Genomic DNA, 23,773 nt, shown 5'->3' with positions numbered 1-23,773 from the left:
ACACTGATATGCTGCCCACCAGGAGCCCTAGCCATAGACAGTGAAGGATCCATGAGAGATCATTGGCTCTTGTCTTAAAAAAAAACTAGCCCTGGCAGCTGTGTGAAGCGGGGGATGTATGGTGCAGAGAGACAGGTGGGTTAGGCCATGGTAATTGCCCAGATGCAAAAGGAGAAGGTTCTGAGCTGCTGTAGGAAGGAGCTGTGGGCTCAGAACAGGAAGAGAAGGGCATTAAAGACATCTGTCAGTGGTGGAATGGAGAGGAGTGGTGACCAGTGGTAGGAGCAGAATGAGGGAAGAAAAGATGAGTTTGGGGTTCTAGATGGTAGGACTTGGTTAGTCATGAAGACCATAAAAACAATTACCGTTTGAAGAGCCTTTTACAAATTGCCTTTGCAGGCATGAAGGCACAGTTGTCCTTTTAAAGTGTGAAGACGATAGGACAAGAATTATTGGCTCATTTCATAGTGTGACTGAGGAAGATTCAGAGATTCTTTCAAAGTCCTGCAACCAAAATGGTGGGAGCTATCCTCAGGCCAGAGGAGCTGACTCACGGGGCCTTTGAGTGCTTCTCAAAGTGGGATCTGGAATGTATAGCCGGCCTGCAGTTTGGAATAAGGAACAAAAGAATAGCTTCCATATTGGGTGAGAGTATAACAAAGGGCTGATGAGGGCAACCACCCTGGTATGCTCTGATGAGGGGCTTCTTGCACTGCAGGGGACCAGGCTTCAGGGGCCTTAGAAATCATCAAGGTACAGGAGGCACTAACTTCCATTCAGGGCCTGCTAATGCCACTGTAGGAACTGCTCCTTTACTCTGACTACCTCTTTCATTTTCATCTGATGTTCTCCTTACCTTGTTTTCCTAAGGGTATCATATCATGGGAGGACTAAGAATTTACCCAGTGTCTAGGGTTGCCAGATAACATACAAGAAGCCCAGTTAAATAAGAACTTAAGATGGAAAAAAATACTACCATAATTCTGTCCAAATTTCCTATTGAACTAGGCTTCCTGTATTTTTATTTGCTATTTAACCCACTGTCTTAGTTTGGATTGCTGTAACAACAACCCCACAGACTGAGCAGCTTAAACATTTTTTCCCCCCACAATATGGAGGCTGTAAAGTTCAAGATTAAGGTACTAGTATAGTATGGTTGGTTCTAAGAGCTCTCTTCCTCGCTTGCAGATAGCTGTCATCTTCATTTCTTCACATGGAGGAAAGAGGAAAGAGAGAGATAGAGAAAAAGAAGTGGGGGAGGGAGGAAGTGAGGGAAAGAGAGAGAGAAGAGAGAAAATAAATATGAATATGAATGCACAAGCTCTCTGTTGTCTATCTGATCTTATAGTAGCACTAATTCCATTTATTAGACTCCATACTCATGACCTAAGCATGTCCTCATACCATCACCTTGGGCATTAGGTTTCAACAGGTTTTTTAGGGGAATGCAAACACTGAGCTCCATAGCATAGTGTCATGGAACCAAGAGATGATCTATAAAACCTAACTGGCTATTTTGCTATTATAATCTGCTGCTGGTGGGTACTGCAGTTGTGAGAGTGAGCAGGTGTCCAGGGGAAATTGTGTGAAGTGAGGACATAGGGCGCCCAGTGAATTCTAAGGTGCACCAACTCCCTGAGAGATAGCCCAGAATGCTCCAGCAGCAAAAATTGAGATGAGGGAAGGGGGGCTGAAGGAGCCTGCCCAGATGCTGCAGGGACCGGGGCTCTAATGAGAACTGAGATCAAGTGTCAGTGGGAGGGGATGCCTGTGACCTCATTGAGTCAGTCAGGAGATGGCAGAGACTAGTTGGCCAAGAGTTTAGGAGGCCAGATAAGGAGGAGATTGTGAGTGGTTATTGATTTTCCTGAAGGCATCTGTTGGGAAAGGAGATCAAATATTTTGCAAAATAATCAAATGATAGACTCCTTTTTTACTTGAATAGAATGAAAAGTTAGGGGGAAAAAAAACAAAACACTGGTATAAACCAATTGGTGGACCAAATTCTGAATCCCAGATGAGGTGGGCACACTTGGAGGAGATGTGGTTCATATTATCTACAGTTCTCTGCTCTGTTTCTTATTCAGGCTATGTCTGTATGCCATTGTTATTACAAGGGGGAACAATAACTTTTGATTGTTTTATATTGTTATTAAGGGCAGGTTGAAAAAACAAATATTGTGGGCCCTCAATATTTTGCAGGTTCTGCATCTTCAGATTCAACCATCCACAGGTCAAAAATATTTAAAAATACAGAGTTTATTTCTTGGCATTATTCCTTAAACAATAAAGGGTAACAGCTACTACAGTAACATGTGCATTGAATTTAGTATTATAAATTATGTGGAGATAATTTAAAGTGCACAGAAGAGTATGTATCGGTTATATGTGAATCCTATACCATTGCCATTTTACATAAGGGATTGAGCAATTGAAGATTAGGATACCCAGGGTAGGTTCTGGAACCAATACCAACCCACACCATTACAAGGGATATATATCACTGCATATAATAAAGTGGGGGAGGACCGCTTTCCATGGACATCCATCTTGAAGACAGGTACTTAAATCCAGTTCTTATTTTCTATTTGGTTTATTACTATATTTAAAGTAACATAGAATCCCATTGACTTATTTTGTGTATAGTTCTGTGGATTTCACACTTGTGTAGATCCATGTAGCCACCAGCTCAATCAGGGTACAATAGAGTTCCTTCACTTCAGCTGTATCACAGGACTGCATGATGTTCTCTTCTAAATAGTCTTCCTGGCAACTGCTGATCTGTTCTCTGTCTCTGTAACTTTCTGAGTCTGCCAGGTAAGTAACACCTGAGCCTAATTTCATTCACTTAGCATACCCTCTTTGAGACTCAGCTCCTTGCATGTGTGAACAGTTTGTTCCATTTTCATTGCTGAATAACCTTCCATTCTGTGGATGCTCCAAGTTTGTTTACAATCCCATGAGCAACACTCCAGTTCCATTTGCTTTTTATCCTCACCAATATTTGGTAATATTAAAGTTTTTTTAAAAAATTTAGCCATTTTATAAGTACAGGATAGTATCCCATCATGGTTTTAACTTGCATTTACCTGATGGCTAATAATGTTAAGAATTTTTGTTTATTTGCCATCCATGTATCTTTTGGTAAAATCTCTCTGTTGCAGTCTTTTATCTATTTTCGGTTGGATTGTTTTCTTATGTTGTGTTTTGAAGTTTCTTTATATAATGTGGTACAACTCCTAAATCATATATCTGATTTGTAAATTTATCTTTTCTACTCTATATAGCTTGTGTTTTCATTATTTGGCAATGTCTTCAGAAGAGTGGAAGTGGGTTTTTGTTCTGCACTAAAGGGGATTGAACCCAGGAAATTCTACCATGGAGCTACATCCTCAGCCCTTTTTAATTTTTTTTTTTTTAAACTTTTGAGCCAGAGTCTTGCTAAGTTGCTGAGACTGGCTCTGAACTTTCATTCCCTATGCTTCAGCCTTCCAATCGCAGCACCATGCCTGATAGTAAAAGTTCCCAACTGCGAGGAAGTTCAGTTTCTTATGGACATCTTGCTTTAGACATGCATTAAGTGCCCCTTCCGAGAGCTCTTGCCTAACATCAGGCCATGAGAAATCTTTCTCTTAGATTTTCTACTACAGGTTCATTACTTTTACTTTTCATTTACATGCATGTTCATTTTTGAGTTAATTTTTATATAAGATGTGAGGTTTGGGTCACTCTTCTTCTTCCTACTTGTTGGCATGGAGTCTTCACTTGTTCCAACACCATTTATGGAGAAGGCTCTCATTTGTCTATTTACTTACCTTTGCATCTTTATCAAAAAGAAAAAAAAACTTGGCCATATTTCTGTGGATCTATCTCTTGATTATTTTGTTTACTTGATATGTAAGCATTCCTTCACCAATATCATACTGTCTTGAATATTGTAACTGTATAGGAAGTTTTGAAACTCTGCACTGTGATTTCCCCAACATTTTTCTTTTTCAAAACTGATTTCACTGTTCTTCTCTCTGTCTCTCTCTTATTTTTATTTTAACTTTCTTTAGTACTGGGGATTGAATCCAACAGTGCTCATCCCCAGTCCTTTTTATATTTTATTTTGAGACAAAGTCTTGTTAAGTTGCTGATGGTCTTGCTAAGTTGATGAGGATGGCTGTGAACTTGGAATCCTGCCTCAGCCTCCCTAGCCATTGGGATTACAGGAGCCCGTCACTGTACTTCTCATAGTCTTCCCTGAATTCTGCCAGGTTTCATAGTTGCACTGAATGGGAGAGACAGAGAGGAGTAAGTTTATTTTATTTGAATTGTTTTTCTTCTTTGAAAATGCATGTGCTTAATACATCCAGACAATGAATGTTGTTTGGAATCAAGCCATGAAAGTATATGAAGGAACCTTAAATGCATATCACTAAGGCAAATAAGCCAATCTCAAAAGGCTGCATCATTTCACCTATATGACATTCTGGAAGAGGGAAGACTATGGAGACAGTAAAGCAGATGCCAGAGGGGAGAGAGAGAGAGAGAGAGAGAGAGAGAGAGAGAGAGAGGGAGAGAGATAGATAGATATGGATGGATTGGCAAAGCACAAAGGATTTTTGGGGCAGTGAAACTATCCTGTATGATACTTATAGTGGTAGATTCATGTCATTATACATTTGTTCAAACCCACAGAATGTACAACACTAGGAGTGAACTCTAATATACAGTGTGATCTTTGGGGTGATGATGATGTGTAACTGAGTTTGTTGAAACAAATACATGACTGGTATGGGGGTGATGACATTGGGGGAAGCTGTGCATACATGGTAGCTGAGAGAATGTAGGAAATCTTTGTGCCTTCCTCTCAATTTCATGTGAGCCTAAAACTGCTAAAAGAAAAGTTATTTTAAAAATAACGTATGTGCCAAAGATCAGATGATGAAATGATTGAGGTGCTAGTAAATATAGTTGAAAGTTCACATGATTTATTTGAAACACAGAGGAAATAAAATTACTGAAGAAAGCATAATGTACTTTGAAAGTATACCTGTAAATGTCCCCCATTTCCTCTTTAATAGTTGTAACATGGCTCTTAATTATATTCTTCTATGTGTTTTCTGGGCTATATCCTTTATTAGAATCATCAGGATTTTTTAGATAATTTTAAAGATGCTAAAACTTCTCAACAAAGTTAAGGTGTGTACAATGCCGTTTGCATAAATTTGTGGTGTGTCTTCTCCCTGAATCATTGGGTTTTAAAAAGCTAAGCATAGATCATTCACCTCTTGGTTCTGGGCTGGAACATAGGGCGGGGCTGGTGGTAATTTGAGAATGACAGCAGCTGTATCTTTCCCTACAGGACCACAAGTGTCTTGGAGGAAAGTATTTCTCTGCTGCCTGCCGCATGCTGCGTGGGCACTGCCATTAGTCACAACCTGCAGCCTGGGAAGTGTGCGTGCTCCACAGGTTCAGCATTTCTGCTGGCTCTGTAACTGCCAATTATCTCCAAATTGAAATCATCTAGAAAAACAGACATTGCATGTTGAGAGATTGTTTTCCTGTTGTTGAAATTACTGCTGTCATTTTCATTTGGTATAGTTTTTGTTGTCTGTTATTCTTACTTTTGGAAGAATGGCATGGAAGTGGTGATCTACAGTTCACTGGTTTTGGAAGCTGGAGTCTCAGACCCATCTAAATATAGCACCGTTGTCTCTGGAGTGGGTGGAAGAAGCAATCTGAGTGACCATACATGGGCTGCTGTCCACCAGGCCCTGTGTTCTTTTCTGTGCACTCCCTCCCTCCCTGCTTCTCAGTTCAGCTAATCTCCAGATCAGATTTACCCTGCTTGCTGTGCATGTGTGTGTGGGAGTCTCTGTGAATGTGGAGCTTCTAAATATACTCATCACTTGATATGGGTATTTATGTTCTAGTATTTGTGGTGCTGGCACTCCAGGTAGGCCACTGTGTTTTTAGTGCAGAGTTATGATTGTAGTTGAGAAGTCTCTAGGGACCAGCTGTTGACTTGATGTGTTCCTGTGGCATCTCATGCAGGGACAGAGAAGATCAGTAAATAATGTGAAATGGATCTGCCCTGTGATGTCCACAGATACACTCTCCCTCACTTCCTGTTCCTCAGAGGCAGCTTTGGAATATTGCTGGGAGTTTAGAAAGCATTTTGAGGGTCTAGGCTACAAGTGAGATGATCTCTCTCCGCATCTGCTGTCTTCATTGAGTGTTCTTATCTCTCAGTCTCTGCATGTGCTTCTGCTGTCTCAGAGGTTATCATGTTGAATTCTTGTAGCAGCTGTGTAAGGGAGGCCTTCTTATCACCTGCATTGACAGTACAGAAACTGCAATGGAGAAGGAGTGCTTCGTCCTCCTATTTGTCAGACAGTCTGTTTCTCTGCCTGTTGGACAATCCATCCATCTTGTTGGTTGTTAGTTATATACACACAGGTCACTCAGGTGAATTAGCCAAGGCTACAGAATCGTCTTTTTTTAAGTTAAAGATGACTGACCCACAGAGACAAAAGGCCACATATTATATTAATATAATTTTCTAATTTTATCCAGAGAGATTTTTTTTTAAAAATTACTGTACATTTAGAATTAAAAAATGAGACCATAACTCTTATTTGGAAAAAATAAATTATTTCAAATAAAGTTTCTCTAGTTCTTCTTAGACGTTTGTAGCTTATACATCCTAAATAATTAAAGATATACTCTAATCCCATTTGGAAATTGAATTTGAGGCTCAGTAGATGAGAAGAGAGCCAGGAAAGAGAAAGAGGTTCAGTGCGTGGAAGTAAGGAAGAAGGGAAAAGAGACAGAGGTTGGAGTCAGATAGGTGGACAGAAAGGGCAGGAGGCCAGGGAGACCTAAGAGAAATGCTGAATGGTGGACTGAGAACACTTGTCTGAATTATCAGATGGAAATGATGCCATTGTGGTTATGTGGATCAACAATCCTCTCCATTTTTACCGGTATATATATTTTTAACTTTTTATCTTGGAATAATGTTACACAGTTAAAGAACCATATATTTTTGCAGATATTTCTGTTGTTAACATGTACACGTGCTGTGTCATTCTCTCTCACCCTCCTCATAGTCCCATCTATGCATCTGCACACATGCAAATCTCAGCCTGTCCCACACTCTGTTTGTAACTTCCTTCATTGGCAGCAGGAGACCTGGCTCCCAGTCCTTCAGTAGATTTACTTATTTGTTTAGTTCTTTGTATGTAATTAGCCTCTTAGCCATTTCAGCCTCTCCTCGGCTTCTTTCAACCATACTTCTTAAAGAAAAGAAAATCAAGAAAGGAAGGGAAAAGTACCTTTTAAAGAAAGGTTCAATTATTATTATTATTATTATTATTATTATTATTATTATTATTGCTGCCTTACAATTCTTAATACACGTTTATACCACAATTTAAAGAATTATTGAGATTAAAAAAAAGGTTCATTTTCCCACTGAAACAATGAAGATTGCACTAATCTGTAAAAGTCCCAGAACTTTTAGAAATTGACTTTGAGACATGAGAATTTTTGATAGAGTATTTCTATTTCCCCAGTAAGAAAAAAAAATGTTTTATTGAGATCTGCTTTACATAACGTACAACTCACTTGTGTATTTTGTGAGGTTTTAAGTTACAAAAGTGTTCAAAAAATTTCAGGTCAAAGGCAAATCATTGTAGGCAAGAATTACCAGCTTATGTGCCTCTTTCGTTAGCATTCCCAGGACCTAAAGTTTAATAAACCTTTCTTATGGAAATTTTACTAGTGTTATTCTCCAGGGAAGTCATGTAAAGGTGGCCTTGGAACCTGTGGAGCTGCTGACTGAGCATGTGGTCCTTTGTGGATCACTGCTGGCCTGTCTGCTGACACTGAAAAAAACAGAGCTTGGAGTCAAGGCCCAGCTGCTGCTGACTTAATGGAACTGCATTCTTCAAACAGTGGGGGAAGTGTTAGGAGGCAGTTCTTGACTGTGAGACTGTCCCACAGCAAAGTAGATCAGAACTAGTACTTTTTTGGCTCAATGTGATGTAGACTTGAACCTCAGAGTTGGTGTGGTCATTGTGGTGGCAGATGAAGCATTGTCCTTGACCTTGGCAATAGGCATCCTATCCTGGCTGTTCGAAGCCACTTGGCCTGGGGTCCATTCTCCTGGCTGTTGCCTGTTCAGAGACTGATGTCAGGGCCTTGACCAGGAGGGCCTGTTGCACTGCCTGCCACAGGCCCTCCCATCTTGGCATGTCAGTGTTTCCAGGGTTTCCTTGACTTTGGTGCTGAACCCTAGCTGTATTTCATAACTCTTATTTTACCAAGTTTTGCTCTTTTACCTGCATGTCTCAAATGACTCCTCTCCCCTGTGAGCTAAAGGCCAGGCTCATGGTGGAGCTGACAGCCCTTCCCCATCTGGCCCAAGTGTACATAAAGGTTGACTCTCCTGTCCCTCCAGTGCACCAGAGTTTTCCCTCTCGTTTCCTGGGGGGGTATCTTCTGTTCCATTTACATCTCACTTGGCCTCAGCTCGCAGCCAGTCTCCTCACCCCTGGCCCATGTTCACTGCAGGAGGTGGCTATGGGTCCCCTGAGTTCATTCCTCTACCCTGTGTAGTCCCTGACCTTCCACAGGCATTCTTAAAGCTTGTGGAAGGGTTGAATGACTAAACAAGAAGGACTAGTGCTGGCTAGATGGGGAGGAAAAGCCCTCAATGCAAGAAAGCCCCAAGTGAACATACTCTGAGGGGCAAAGTGGACCCTTCCATCCTTTCCCAGTACTTTGGAGTGATTCCTTTCTCAGTACTTTGGGTCATGCTCTTCTTTCCCAGAAGCCTCAGGGCAAGGGGCTCCTAGAAATTGACATGAGTAACATGGGCACAGCTCTTGCTGCTGTCTGTGAAAATGATGCTTAATGGAGTCAAGGAACATTTAATCACAGGTTCCAAATCTTCCAGGGACAAGTGTGAGTCATCTTTCTCAATCTGTGATTAAAATGGCTGATTAAAATGGATCCTTCAAATTCCTGTTTTATTATAATCAAAAGTAGTTCTGTGGCCTCAGAGCCTAAGTTTGCATTTTGAGCTTCAGGATGCTGCTTGATATTTGCTTCTTCAACCAGCTCTTTTCCTGCGTTTAGCACAGTGACTTTTATTTGGAGAATCCAGGGTGGATTTCATAGGGAAAAGAATAGGGCCCATTGTCATGGAAGATTAATCTAAAAAATGCTAAAGTACCTCTTTATTAAAACAAAGTCTGAAACTCTAGGTGAGCAGGTTAGAGGAAGAAGGGAACAAGGAGAGAGGATTGCAGCATTTAGTGAGGCTTCAGAAACATCCTCATCAGAAGTGGAAACGCTTATTTTGTTTTTTTCCAAGGTGATGCAGAAGCTGGAATTGCCAGCCTTCTGCATGCCTTGTGGATGGTTCTGTGTTCTTACCTTTGTTGCATCAGGGTTTGGCCAGGAGGATGCCAAAGGAGTTCCCAGAGTGGGCCTCACTGATACTGGGGTCAGTTTCTGGGGACTGGTTGTGTGGAGCACCTCTAGGAATCCCTCAGCTCTCCATGCTGCCTGGAGCCCAGGGCATTGGTATTTTTGGAAGTTTCCCAGTTGACTCTGATGGACATCTGTAGGTGAGGACACCTGGGTCTGTGCCATAGCAGTTCCCAGGCCTTCTGCTCTGTTTTTATTAGGATGTTTCCTCCAAAAAAGGATCTTTTCCTCTCCATCCTCTCAGACAGCTTTTTGCTCTGGTAGAGTCTTGCCCCCGATCCTTCCCTCTCTGCAAATCTGCTCTGCAAAGAGGTGAAGCCATGGACATGGGGATGTAAGGACCGGAACACTGGAACAGCACATAGCCCTGTGGATCCATGCCTTTGCCCTGTGGATCCAGAACCAGCCCTTCCCCAAAAAGTAAAAAACAAAATCCTAATCACAAAAAAGGAATTCTGATCCTAGATACCAGAGGTCCTCTTCAGTTTCTCGCAGCACTACTGGTAGGAAGTGAAACAAAATAGGAGGTTCCAGGGGATTTGTGCTTCAAAATTTACATAAAAATTTTGCCTTGTTCTTGCATATTAGAGCTTACTCTGTGGGGGTGAGGGTGGAGGTGGGGTGGGGATGGAGGTGGGGCCTCTTTCTGCAGCCAGCCTTTCTCATCCTTTCCTTTGGACCTGACCTGGCCTCTCCAGTGTCGGGAGTGGTGTAAACATTTAGCTATTGTGTGTGCCTCCTCTCCATTTGCTCTGGATCCTTTCCCTCCTCCTCAGCCCTGCCTTCATCACTCTCCCAGCCATTCTCTATTCCTGGGGAAACCAGCCCAGGAAGCTGGGGTTCAGGCAGATCATTTTCATTTTCATTTGTTAACATTGGTGTTTCCCATTTCAGACACGCCCCCCACTCCCGCCCTGCCCGCCAAAATGCAAACCTTCAAATAATTAGTATGAGAGAAGAGTTTTTTTTTTTTTTTAACTACTAGTGTCTCAGCATTCCTTGAAAATACAGTTCTTGTGTCTTTTATTTTAAAACACAACTGGTTAATAGACAAATTAAGACTTAGACTTATGTCTTCTGGAGCTAGTGTTGTCTGAGGCAGAGCACCACAGAACATAGAATTCCTACTGAAAGACATTTTCTTTATGAAATTTACTGTGTGAATATGAAAGATTGTGTTGAACCTGCGCTCAAAGGTTTCTTAGTGGCAGTATTTCAACTGATCTTTATAGTCTGCACTTTCCTGAGTAAAGTTGCCACATAGATGTAAAAATTGTCTTCTGCTCCCAGATCCAGACATCCACCCCATGATGTATTTCTGTCCTTCTATCATAGATAATTAATAGTCTTGGCTTGGTTTATTTATTTGAAAGTAAAAGATTAAGAACTGGGATAGAGTTAGGAGCTTGTTGTCACAGTGGGGTGAACAGATAAAAAGCCACTCAGTGAGAGTTGTAGCAGTGGCCACGGACAGGAAGGGACATATAGGAGGTTCTTGCAGGGGTGCTGTCATCAGGCCTGTGCTGACTTTGACCTGGGGACAAGAAGGGACAATGAGTGTATTCTTCTCCTGGGACACAGAGAGGGTAGTGTGCAGTGTCTTTGGGAGTGATATTGAAATAAGACTGCATGAGTTTGAAGGCCTAATGTGTTGAAGGGGCAGAAAGAGCTGGGAGGCAAACCACAGCAGGGACAGCAGGCAAATGGAGATCCTTCACAGGGAGAGGAGAAGTGCCTGGCTGCAGGGACACACAAGGAATTGCTGTGAAGAAGGTGGGTATTTGGGCTACAGTGAGGCATATAAATGGGAGGGTTACAGGTAAAGGAAGAGTGCCAAGAACAAGTGGCTGAGGAAGGTCATACCTATAGGTGACAGAAGTGCAGGCAGAGATTCCAGATGGAATTAGCTTCACCAGAGAAATGAGCGCAGTACGTGAACTAGGTGGGTCAGTGACACTCTTAAAAATAAATATCTAAATAAAATAAGTTTTATGAGGAGTTGGAATTCCAAGATCATTGAAGCATTTAGGTATTTTGGGAATTGTATTTGATTATCAAACTATTTAGGCAAGTTAACTACTTTCAAATAAGTAAAATTAGTGTGTCTCTCTGGTGAAATTTGTCATTCATTTTTAGTATCTTAATTTTAAATGCCAGCTAGATCTAGCCACTATAAATATGCAGCAGATGTAGCTGCCTAGCCACTGAGACAGGCAGGAGCTGACAATCCAGGAGTAGTTTTCAGTTTGAAAGCAGAAGCCAATGTTGGAAGGTAAGTTAGCCCCAGGTCCTTATTACCTAATGACTTATTACAATTCTCAGGAATGCCATTGTAGATTTGGGTTTCTGCTTTGATAAATGGGGAATTTTAAGTAGTGGTATCTCCTATGTCATTATCTTAGTAATGTATGTTAGGAAGCTAGAATGTATGTTAAAAACTTACAAAGAGTATATAGGTTTATAAATTTTGAGGTTGCTTTTCAGAAGTGAGAATGTTGTTTTTGTCGTCAGTGTGTCATCCTTGTTGTTTGTATGGTGTTCCATAGGTGAAAGGTCAAACACCACTGGACCTGTGTGATGTTAAGTCCTGTGATATCTTCCTCTTTACCACAAGCTGTGGTAGACTGGGGAGTTGCCTGACCTCTCTCATGGCTTGCCTTCATTCAGCAGGGCTTGCTTTCATTCAGAAGAAGGGACACTCCCTAGCAGCAGGGTGGCTGTTGTCATTTGATTGGACTCATGCTGTTGTTTTGTCTCCAGCTTGTTTGTGTGCCCCAGGGCCTGGCCCTCTCAGGCTAGAGTACTTACCTGATTAGCTGAAAATACTTCAGATAGTGGCTTATACAGGGAGCTTGGAAAGTGTACCAGGGTTGACATTATTTTAAAAAGTAGAAACAAGGCTGGGGGTATTGCTCAGTGGTAGAGTGCTTGCCTGGCACATCTACGAAGCCCTGTGCATCCACTGGGCACTACCAAACCAAGAAAAAAAAAAAAAGAAAAATAGCAATGGTTTCAAATTTTTAGTTACTGTAAAACCAGATTTAAGCAAGTAGAGTAATTATTTTTATTGGAATTTTTGTTGGATTATTTTCCTCCTAACACTGACCCCTGTATTGTTCCACCTTATGGGGAGGATAGTGGAGAGAGGGGTATTTTACAAAATGAGAGCCTAGCTGGGCCAGGTGACTCATGCCTGTAATTTCCTCAACAATTTAGCAAGGTCCTAAGGAACCTAGTGAGACCCAGTCTCAAAATAAAAGGAAAGCCCTGGGGATGTGGCTCAGTGGTTAATCTCCCCTGGGATCAATTCCCAAACAAACAAATTGAGAGGTTACCTTTGACCCTTTTGGGGTTCATTACAAAACCCTTCTGGAAATCTTGATGTGAACAAGCTGATGAACTTTTTATTTGCAATGATTTGTTATTCAGTTTAGCTCCATAACAAACCACAGGTTGAAATTAAGAAGCCTAGGGACATGGATGTTGAAATGTAAATGAATAGGGGATATACTAAATATGGGTGTCATTTTGCAAATTTGCTTTCCTACACCCCTCCCAAAGCTGCTAAGTTGAATTATCTAAATGAAAGTGTTGCCCTCTTTGGTCCAGGTGTACATACAGCTCAAAACCAAGTAAAATGTAGTTAACACGCTGGTGCCACCCATCTGCCTGGAATTTATGGTGCTTTCCATTTGTGAGGACTGTATTCACACACTCTGTGTTATTTGTGCAGAAAAGTTTGCATGCAGCCGCCTGAAAAGCGATTTCTTGTTCTCACTTAAAATGAGCGTCAATTGATCTTTAAAGCAAAATCAGAGTAAAAAAATCAGTTTATATGTGTAGCTTTGGTCAATTTCTATATTTCACTATACATTTGATTTCCATACAGAAAATGAAATATATATTATTTTGTAATTTGTCTACCTGTAACATTGTACTCACCAAATTAAAATACTTTAACAAGATCTCTCACTAGTTACTTAAAATTTCAAAAATTGTCTTTCTGTCTAATGAATTACATTAGCTCAAGAAAGCTTGTGAGGTTATACATAACTGTGGAGGGGATTTTATGTAGAAAGAAAAAAGTTAGGGAACCCTGAGACAATGAATCATATCTCCTCCTAATTTCTTATTATAAGTTCACAGATAAATTTCATGTGATGGAAATCCTCTGATGGCTTTTTCCTTAGGATTTGATACTGGATGTACATTTTCTTATATGGTTAAAAAAAAAAAATCTGCCCATCCACATGGACAGTTAATCTTTATGGACTTTGAGCTCATCACAGCAGGGAGGAGGGAGGGTTACAGAAGGAACAAACAGCAGCCTCCCTGGCAGGAGGAGGCTGTCTGGCCCTCACTCCCCACCCTTCCTTCCTGGGCAGGTCAGGCATCCAGTACATACCAGGGCACTCTCAGGTAGTGGGAATCCACAGGTAGCTCTGGCCCTTGTGTGGTCTCTCCCTTCATGCCTTTCTGTCCATCCACATTTTGGATCTTCAGACTGACAAGTTCTGTTCCAGGACTTCAAATAACCTGCTTCATCTCTACCTGTGACCTTGCTGCAGCAAAGGTAAGACCTGCCACCATCCAGCCACTGCGTGGTGGGCTTTCTGCTCTAATCCTCTTGGTAGTTTGCCTGTTGGGCGTAGCTGGTATACTGGGGTCAGCAACTGGGGGACCAGCCCCATTATAGGGTTCTCTGGAATCCAGTTCCTCTGGTTCTTCCCTGTGTCTGCAGATTTGCTTAAACCTAACCTTGTGTTCAGTGTCCTTATACCGGGATGGGGATAAAAATGCCATACTAACCTCGAAAAAAACAATGGGAAGCTGAAACAGGTGAGCAAGCGGCTGTTGGAGGACTGAGAACATGGAAAATACCCTGAGTTTCTACTTGGTGAATTTTATTGGTTGGGGTATTAGAAGTGCTGCTGTGGGTTGTCAGACCTTGGGCTGCTGTCACATGCCCCCTTAGGAGAACATCACACTAGAAACAAGACCATGATTGATCTGCTGAGGCCCAAGCAGTCTCCTAGACATTCTGGGACTGGAAGGAAGGTAGGACTTGATTCCTACAATTTATTTATGGAACTGAATGCTTTTCTGATTTTCTGATAGTTTATTTATGGAATGTTTCATGTAGATATGAAATTTAGTTTCAATGTATGTAAAAGCAACCTTTTGTGAGTCTTTACAATGTTTTGTTTCATCCTGTACTCATTTGCTTCCACCCCACCTGGAGTGTTTTGATGTCACCAATTTAATATACATTAAAGCATCTGATTTTTTTTTTTGCGTCAAATGTTATTGCTTTTTAAAAATTATATTTTAAATTAGCATGTTATGGTGACTGAGCTAAGCAGACCTGCTGGAGTCTTGGCTCCATCCCTTACTGATTATGTTTTCTTTTAACAGTTCCTTAATCTAAGTCTCAGTTTCATTTTTGCAAAAACAAGATAATAGCACCTCCCCTATAGACTGTCATGAAAATGAAGCGAGGCACTATTGTTTAGGTGCCTACCTTAGCACCAAATTCATAGTTAGCATTCCACTGACAGTAACTGTCTGCCTTGCTTCCTCTGAAATGGGGATAATACTCCTTATGTCAACTACTTTTGTATAGGGATCATTATGAAATGTTTGATAGTTGCCAAAAAGGTGTTCAGTGACATTAGGATTGTGTCACCATCAGCAACACAATCCAACAGGACCGGTCTGGCTAGTTCTTTCTCCCAGGCCTTGCCTGTCAGCCCTTGAACTTGTAGTTAGGCTGGCCAGTGCTGAACCAGTGAACCCCACAGCCAACCTGGGAGCTCTTCATCTTTACAGGAATTGAAATTTCAACTAAAAGCACTGATGTGGGGTTCTGCAGTTTAAAACTAAGGGCCTTCCATCTGCTGGTCACCCACCAAATTTGTTTTATTTTGTCCACAAAGAAGAAGTTAAGAGTTACCATTATGAATATTTCTGGCCCCATCCCCAGCTTATCTGTCATTGACTCCCTTAATCTTTCAACCTCCAAATAGTCTATGAAGTCTCAATACCGTGACTAATTTGAGATCCTATTTGGTGTGGCTGGCATGGGCCATTCTCCTGGGAAGGCTGGACTGCACTGTGGGGTGTGGATTCTGTAGCAGCAGCAGGGCCTAGAGCTGTTAAGATTCCAAGCCTGAACTTGGAGAAACTTCGAAGATCAGTTCTGCCCTCCTTATCATGCTGCCCACAAGGTGAAGTGAATTGGTGACTGTGACACACATGCAGGACAGTAGAATTAGGGAATGATTGTCAGGGGCCAGATCATGCTGGGAGAGGAAGGAATTATCATTTGCCATGTTCCACTGAGCTCTCACATTCTCTAAACTACCCCCTCTGCCTCCCTCTCCCTGTCTTGGTACAGGACACCATATGCCCCAGCATCCACCCTGCAGATTCTTAGAGGCTATATTGCACTCACCATTGTAGTCCACTCTGTACCCATTTGTGCAGCCTTGGTTCTTAGGTCAGGCCCTTGCCAGCTCTTTCCTGTGCTCCTGAAAGCCTTTTCTGATTTCCTTGCTTAGAGCCTCATACTTTGTCATTGATCCCTCTACTTGCTGCCAAAAACACATTTTGAATTATATCCCTCTGACTTTCTATGCCCTTGTTAAAACCATTCATTTGTCCCCTCTTTCTGTCATAGCATTACCTAAGAGCAGCAACCCTGGGAGCATGTTAGAGTGTGGGTTTGTGGACTGCACCACACACTTCAGCAGCTGCGTGGTGCATGCTCACAGCAGCTCTGGGCTGGAGCAGGCATTTTATCCTGTGTCCCAGTGGAGTGTAGATGACAGATGACATTCACAGTCAGGAACATCTCCCAGGGTTGTCCTCTGGAGAATTGGTGGTAATTCCATGATTCCATATGCTATCACTCTACTATTACTAAGAACATAGCTATTGAGACCTCATCGCTTCCTGACACAGTGCTGAGGTTTTTCTGCTGACCTTGTGTTCAGCTTCCTTATACTAGAATGGGAATACTAGAATGGGAATACAGATGCCAGACTAACCTTGAAAAATCAATGAGAAGCTGAAACAAGTGAGCAGGTGGCTGCCAGAAAACTGGGGACATGGAAAAAAGATAAGAAATGACTTTCTTAGCTTGACTGACTTGGTCTCGCTTTGCTCATCCCATTGAGTGGAACTATAACTCCTCTTTCCAGATGCAACCCAAATCTCTTACCCTCCTCCCAGAAGCATCAGGCTCCTCTGAAGAGTTGGTGGTACCTCTGTGCTCTAGTGATCTTCCTTTGGGGCTCCTGGCACCCACTTCAGCCCTGCTCTGTGGGATAATGAATCCCAAGAAAGAGGGTCACCTTTGCCATCCTCAGGTCCCAGTACTTGCCCCCTCAAAGCTACTGAATAGATGCTACCCTGGCTGCTTGTCCAGTCTATCACTTCAGTGACCTTGCTTTTTTCTCCAAGCTTCGGTGTGATTAAGATAAGACATTGCCTCATGCCTTGTTGATGCCTGGGCACAGTGCTTGGCTTGACTTGGCACAGTTTCTCCAGTCCTGCCTTCTACGAATGTCCTCATGCCTGGCCCTTGCTCGCAAAGTTGTTTGCAGTCATTGTCACACTAACTCCTGAGTGCCACCGCCATGACACTGTCAATACAACCTTTATTCTACTTGCTGTTTATTCTGATGACTGTTTCTTCCTTCAGAGTTTCCCCTCTGGCCTCCTTGGTCAAGGCCTCACTTGTCATTTTGTTGTTGTTGTTGCCCTTTCCGACTGCTTTGAAGGTTTTTCTTCTTCTCACACTGGAGTTATTGGGATTCCCCAGGCTTGCTCCTTACCCAGTATCTCTTCTCATGCCTTGCATTCCTCCCAGGGGATGTGACCTCCCAAGAAAGAAGGGCTTGCTGTCAGACAGCACTTTCTGCCATGAGCCCTGGGCAAGGCATTCCTTTCAGTGGAAGGACTTGAGGTGAAGCAGCATGGGATATGGCCAGTGTAGTCTGAAATTAAGCAGGACCAGTAGAGTCATTGTTCCCAGGACTTTGACACTTTCCCACTGTCACCTCTAGCTCTGTCTCCTCACCTGTCTCTGTGCAGCTTAGGATTTACCCTTCCAACATATCTCCAAATGGTGCCACCCAGGAACCTAAACTCAGCTAAGACTGGAGTACACACACACACACACACACATACACACATATTATTTTTTTTTGCAGATGGACACAAATGCCTTAATTTTATTTATTTATCTTTATATGATGCTGAGGATAGAACCCAGGGCCCCACACACACGTCAGGCAAGTGCTTTACCACTGAACTACAACCCCAGTTTCAGACTGGACTTCTTATTCCACCTCCGTTTTCCCAATGTGCTTTTGGGCTTGACGAATGGGGCCCTACCACACTCTGTGGCAAGTGAGGAGGTGCATAAGTCACCCAGGTTTTCTTTCTTTATTTGGATATCAACTCTTCCACTTGATATCTTGTCACGTAGACGTGTGCTCAGTTCAGACAAAGTTGCCATTGGTGTTGTGGACTTTGGTAGTAGCTTTTCAACCATAGTCTCACCTTTGTTAATTCACAGAATAGGCAGTCATTGTGCACCTGCTTGCTACTCAACAGCATTGTACACCTGGGAATATAGCCATAAATATGACAGGCATGGTCACCCTTAACCCTGATGTGATATGTTCTAGTGGGGGATATAGTAAATATTCAAATAAATATGAAATATGGTTTCAGGAAATAATTGGATTACAAGAGAGTTACAACAACTGCTGTTTGGGGGGTTGTCTTTGTACAAGGGGCACAGTGAAGAGAGGAGTGAGCCACGCTGCTAGGGTGTGGGGCAGCAGGCAAAAATGTCTTGAGGTATGGCTGAGCTTGGTAGGTGTGAGGAGTGGGAAGGTAGCTACTGCTGCTGCAGTCTCTGGGTTTGGGGGAGAATGGAGGTGAGCTGTAGTATGGAATTGGGTTTGAAGTTTTTCCACTTTATGAGATGCCCTCATAAAGGAAAGGCAAGGTATGCTTTGAGCACCCTCTTGTGCCTTCGGAGAAGTCATGGATAAATGCTAATGAATGACATCATTACTCTGTGTAGAGTCTTCTGTGGGTTTCTGTCCTCTCTGGGTTCTGACTTTGTTTCCTCATCCCTACATCCCTCCCCACAGGCCCAGATGCACACTGCCAGTACCCAGCCACAACATCCCTGTAATCCAAGGTGATCATGTGCTCTTGACCTTCCCCATCTTTTCTTAGAACATACTCTTCCCTCCATGTGATGCACATGACTGTCTATGTTGTTTCTTCAACCCTTATCTCAACTGGGAGTGTGTTGAGGCCAATACTCTCTTCCTGAGGTATAAAGAATCCATGTCCTTATCTTGAGCTCTGAGAGCATTTGCCTGAGCCTTTCCATAGCACATTTGTTTATCTCTATTTCCTACAAGCAGGGAAGTTGCCCAGGGAGGGACCAGTCATCTTCATCTGTGGATATTCAAAGTCTATTCTAGAAATTGGAACACAGAAGAGAATTAGTAAATGTCTTCTAAGTGAGTGAATAAACATCATGTAGTCTTTCTCCCTTTTCATTTTCAATTCCAATTTTAGATATTTGGTTGTTCTATAAATAAGATACATTAAAGCCATTTCATAATTTGTTTTAGATGTTTAAAAATACTGTATGGATTTAACTTTGAAGGGAAGAATTGTACTCTTCCAAATAATAACATGCTCACAATTTGTTTAGGATAATAAATTGTAATTATGTTTGTTAGTTAAGCAACAAAATATTGCTTCTAGTTATAAAAAGTCGATTTCAAAAAGACCCCTCTTATTTCCAGGGAAAGTCATTTTAAAATTAGCAAATAAGTGCATTATGTTTCAGGTGAATGACTTTTCTTCTCACCATATCGTCACTGCCAGGGACTATGCATGTCTCCCCCAGGTTGTTGGTATTTTAACCTTGGGACTTTTGGGGGTTAAATCTGGGGTGCTTCTCCTCTTTACTGTGACCACTGTGAAGCTTGGAGTCTGTCTTGCTACTGTAGAGATCTGGAAGGCATGTGTCATGAGATGCTAAGCTTCTAGTGGACTTGTTTAGTTTCTGCTCTTCTGGAATTTCTCAGTCCCTCTGTATCTGTATCACATACAGTATAATAACAAGTAAAATTAGTCAAGAAAACCTTAACTCTTGCACTGTAGGTTAATTCTCATGTCTAGAAAAAGTGTTATTTATTTACATAAAGCAATAACTCAAGGAAGCAGACTGTTGGAAAGGAAATATTTTTGAGTTTAACAATATAGTGAGGTAACAAAACTTCTTATTAGAGCACCTGTCATCACTTAACCAGTTGGAGATTTTCATCAAGTCATATAGCTTCTGGGCTGGCTTCCATTCCTCACTAGTCAACAGTGAGGGTGGAACTGGCCCTGCCTCCTGGAGGATCCTTGTGTAAAGACCATGTATAACTCCATCTGCATGCTGGGGAGAGTGCACACAGGAGGATCATCTGGGTGACTAAAAGTGCATAGTGCTCCCCCAGCAACAGTCCTGCCAGTTCCCAGTTTCCGCACAGCTTTTCTTGGGGGATTCTGGCTTCTAAAAAAAAAATTGCAGATCCATGTTGATGCAGTCATTGCTCTCCATCAAGTTCTAAAATTGGACCCAGCCTACAAGTTATTGTGTGTGCTGAAAGGCCCCAACAGTGGCCTTTTCTGACACACAATGGCTTGCTTGTGGCACTGGGAGTTAGCTTTCAAAAGATCCTGAGAATAGAATGGCCTGAGGGGGCTCCTGCAGGGAATTTCATGGCCGGTCCTTTTGTGCCTTTCCTTCAGTCCTTCATTTAGTTTGTTCCTCAAGTATATATAGAGGGAGAATGCTAATTTGTTCTTGTCAGATAAAATACCCAGGGTGATATGACACAGAGTCACTTTAAAGGAAGGGTCTTGGGCTTGCTGCCTGGGAACACTCCTGCCTTTGTGTTGGGAACTCAGTACAAAGCTGCCATGACTGAAATCCTGGAGTCTCTGCTAAGCCTCCTAGCTTTTCAGAGCATGATTCAGATGGCTTTCTAACCGTGGATATGTTAGAGCATGAAGTAAAAATAGCCACCAGCCCCTTGGAGGGGAGATGGCTGCACATGTTGGCCGTGGGATCCAGGCCATTGATCACATTGTGGCCGCACCCGACAACGCGAGCCTCTCCCTCTCTGCAGGGATTCAGAGACAGAGACTGGGCTGGAGTCATGGCACATCAGCTGAGTATCTGTGGCCAGGCGAGGCAACCTCTGGAGGCTGTATAGGGATAGTTCTTCCCACCTTGATATGTGATCAGAGTGTCACGAGATGACATATATCAAGTGCCTGGCTCACAGCAGCCATGATTCATTGTGATTCCCACATTTCTATACCATAAGACCTTGTCCTTGTTAGCAGGAAGTGGATCTAAACAAGTGGATTTTCTCTAAAATGACCAAAAAGCCACTGGTCATTCCTAGAATATGCTTAGTCTTCTTGTTTATTCTTTATCATGGCTGAGCCCGTCTGGCCAAACTTCTATGTAACTCTGTGCTTCTCAGAGATGAAGACGTTCTTCATCATGTAAATGGACATGCATGAGAATGAAGCAAGTAGCCTACCTATGAATAGTTGATCTGTAGATGATGCTATTTCATGTGACTCTTAAGGCTGCCCATTAATAATCTTTATTTTATTTGTTTATTTATATATGGTGTTGAGGATCAAACCCAGGGACTTGAACATGGGAGGCTCTACCACTGAGCCACAACCCCTGTCCCCATTAATAATCTTATAACAGAGACATACGTAAGAAAGACTTCAATGTGACTTTTTGACTCTCTCTCAGAAAATGATGTGGAAAAGTCCACACAGAATGATTAAGTGTTACCATGCACCCCACAGTACCCCAGGCTTTCCGACAGATATTTTCTCATTTTATTCTCACAACAGCTGTATGAGGTAGCAAGGATAATCCCTCTTTTAATTACATTATTCATTAAATATTTATTTTTAGGAAAAGGAATCTGACATGTTCTAAATAGCAGGGTCAGAAATAGAATAAAATATTCAAATTAATTCAGGCTTCACAAGAATCCTGTGATTTAATTTCTTATTAGTAGTTTAAAGAAATATATATTTGGCTAACAGCTTGATGAAATTATTTTTAATTAAGTGAGGGATACATAGAAATTGAAGTACATTTTAGGGCATTTTAAAATTCAGTTAAAACTTTTATACATTACCCAAGGAGTAAGACACCAATAAATCAACCACATTTGTCAAGCACTGTTCTGAGGTCTTAGCAAGCATGTGAGAACACAAAACAAATTGAGCTCAGCATCCCAAAGATTGGTGCTTTCGCCTGGTGGAGTCCCTTCCACAAGGTCAGATGGCAGCTGCAAACTTCTGGAAAGGCCAAGGGTTATAGAGATCAGTTCCTCTTTAATGAGGGACTCAAAAGACCACAGCAGGCCACTTTCTAGAAAATTATAGGCACTCAGTAGTTTCAGCATCAGATCTAGAAGAGTATTATCATTGAAGGAATTATGTGATTACCTCAAACAAGATGGAAGAAAGGGGAATAGAGAGTGAAACAAGATGGATACAGTATTGTATGAGGGTATTACTGGATTTTGTGTGAAGCTTGGTCAATTTGTTTTGGCTTTATTTGGTTCAAGTTCCTGATTAGATGCTAGAGACACTTTTTGTTTGTCTATTTGTTTTAAGTGATAATGTATTTTTTAAGTGATAATGTATGGTTTGCATTAGTACTTGATTAAATGTACATAACATCTAATTCTGTAATGGCAGGACTACAGTTTAATCACCAAAGGTCATATGCCTCTTATCCTATCCTTTTGTACCAAAAAATTGTTCACAGTCTAATTTTACCTTTTAAAGTTACTTCACATCAGTCAAACAAATGAAAAGAAAAAAATCATGATTAGAGTGATTTCTGTTAATTGTTGTCATATGAAAAGAGCACATGGAAATTGTCTTTGGTGTGTTTTCTTTTGGTGGGGGTAAGGAATAAGGAAAAATAGGAATAAAAACACAGTTGCTTTCCTTAGCAAAACAAAACAACCAAAAAAAAAAGCGAACAAAAAAATGATAGGGGTCTGTGGGGGAATATCTAACATAAAATAGCAGGGAGACTTCTTTAAACATACCTTTTTACATAGTTTTGATTTTGAATCCCACATATTCTTTTTTTTTTACATATTTAGGAAACAAGATAGTATCAAAACTGAAAAAAAGGAAATCATAAAGGTGATGTTAAACAGAAACAAATGAACCTAAGTATGTATACAAAGTTGATAACACAATTCAGAATATTCTTTTAAACAACTACAATGAAGTCTTCCACAGAACTCAGTGTTGTGATACTAAAAGTCATATGGAAATGCAAGAGACTGTGAATAGCCAAAACAATCTTGAAAAGAGCAAAGTTTTAGACTTCCTGATTTCAAAACAGAGCTACAATAATCAAGAGAGTATATATAGACATAGAGATAGAGAGAGACAATGAAACATAATTGAAAGTCCAAAAATAAACTCTTATATTTATTGGGCAAGAATAGTCTTTGCAACAGATGGTGCTGAGACAACTGTATATTCACATGCAAAGGAACAAAATTGTGTTCGCTATTGACACTATACAGAAAAATTAGCTATAAATGAACCACAGACCATAATCTAAGAGATAAAATTTTGAAACTCTTAGAAGAAAACAGAAATAAATCTTTGAGATCTTGGGCTGGGAAGGCCCAAGATCATATTTGCACATGATTTTTTGTGATAAGAACGTGTATCTGGAATATATAAAGAACTCTTGTATCTTTATTGTAAAAAATAACCCCATTGGAAAACAGTCGAAGAACTTCTGCAGATATTTACCCCAAAACCATCCAAATTGCCAGTAAGCATATGAAAATTGCTCAGTATCATTAACAATGATTAAGGAAATGCACATAAAAACCAAGTGAGCTGGGGTTGTGGCTCAGTGGTAGAGCGCTTGTCTAGCACATGTGAGGCCCTGGCTTTGGTTCTCAGCACTGCATATAAATAAATGAAATAAAGGTCCATTGACAACTTAAACAACAACAACAACAAAACCAAATGAGTTACCTCTGCAAACCCACTAAAATGACTTTAATAAAAAAGACAATAGCAAAGGTCAGTAAGGATATGGAGCAGATAGAACTCTCATACATTGGTTATTGGAATTTAAAATAGTGCAATCATCTTGAAAAGGTTTGGTAGA

General features: G+C 41.3%; 1 protein-coding gene across 4 annotated transcripts in view; it reads left to right on the top strand.

Moving 5' to 3' along the window:
* Positions 1 to 23,773, top strand: part of Cobl (cordon-bleu WH2 repeat protein) — a 276,860-nt gene that overhangs the window by 20,897 nt on the left and 232,190 nt on the right. The window contains exon 1 of one of the 4 annotated variants that reach the window (XM_048786626.1): positions 10,662 to 11,259. The exons of 2 other annotated variants lie outside the window; for them this stretch is intronic. The gene's annotated coding sequence lies outside the window, so the exon portion shown is untranslated. Of the gene's footprint in view, positions 1 to 10,661; positions 11,260 to 13,747; positions 14,060 to 23,773 lie in introns of those variants that run through there. One more of the 4 variants, XM_048786624.1, reaches the window with a different exon arrangement.

This window comes from Marmota marmota, unplaced genomic scaffold (genome assembly GCF_001458135.2).
Source record: "Marmota marmota marmota unplaced genomic scaffold, marMar, whole genome shotgun sequence".
NCBI lineage: Eukaryota > Metazoa > Chordata > Mammalia > Rodentia > Sciuridae > Marmota > Marmota marmota.
Note: the sequence above shows the minus strand (reverse complement) of the source record. Positions and strands in the feature narration are given on the sequence as shown.